Below are 904 nucleotides of genomic sequence, written 5' to 3'. Positions count from 1 at the left end.
CTTAGTCCCCCTTTATTGTTTTAAAGTTGTCTTCTTTGTAATAACATTGCTGAGTGGTTTTTACCTTGATTTATTTTTTTTGGTTTCCCTGTCTGGGTTGACTTCTGATTGTTCTGCCCACTGTTCTAGTCTTGGGTTGATACCTGATATTATTGATTTTCTAATCAAAGAACTCCCTTTAGTGTTTCTTGTAGTTTTTGTTTGGATTTTAGGAATTCCCTAAACTTCTGTTCATCTGGAAATGTCGTAATTTCACCTTCATATTTGAGAGACTGTTTTGATGGATATATGGTTCTTGGCTGACATTATTTTCCTTCAATTTTGTATATACATCATCCCATTGCCTTCTTGCCTGCATGGTTTCAAAAATATGGAATGCTTCATGATTTTGCATGTCATCCTCGAACAGGAGCCATGCTAATCTTCTCTGTATTAGTCCAATTTTAGTATATATGCTGCCAAAGCGAGCACATGAATATTGAAGGTAGAGAAAATGCAGTTTCCCAACTGAGTGATATGGGCTATAAGAGAAAGAAAGGATTCAAGGATTTCCACAGGGTTTTGACCTTCACAGCTGGAAGGAAACTATTGACATTTACTGAGCTGAGAAAGATTGTGAATGAAGCAGGTTTTGCAAATGGGGATTGGGGTATTCTTTCGGTGTTCCATTCCCAGTCTTCCAGGGCCTTCACCCAATCCCTCCCATGCTGATTTATAGCACCAAACGCCCTGCTTCTTTCAAGGTTCAAGGCAGGTAATCTGAAAAATTGAATTTTTGAGAGTTCCATAGAAACAGCAAAAATATTCCTCTGTGAAAACTCCTATCTCCCTAGTTTATATTACATCTTCATAGTATCCACAGTAGACAAAGGTCTCCATTCAAATAAGCAATGCAAAAAGTGAG

The 904-nt window shown here is 37.7% G+C and overlaps 1 non-coding gene across 1 annotated transcript; it reads right to left on the bottom strand.

The window, feature by feature from the left end:
- Nucleotides 1–364: 364 nt before the first annotated feature.
- LOC126077605 (U6 spliceosomal RNA) lies at nt 365–471 on the bottom strand. The gene has a single exon (XR_007517781.1). It is a non-coding gene; the product is annotated as a U6 spliceosomal RNA (small nuclear RNA).
- Between the last annotated feature and the right edge of the window lie 433 nt (nt 472–904).

This window comes from Elephas maximus, chromosome 5 (assembly GCF_024166365.1).
Source record: "Elephas maximus indicus isolate mEleMax1 chromosome 5, mEleMax1 primary haplotype, whole genome shotgun sequence".
NCBI lineage: Eukaryota > Metazoa > Chordata > Mammalia > Proboscidea > Elephantidae > Elephas > Elephas maximus.
The sequence above is the reverse complement of the archived record's forward strand: the minus strand, read 5'-3'. Positions and strand labels throughout refer to the sequence as shown.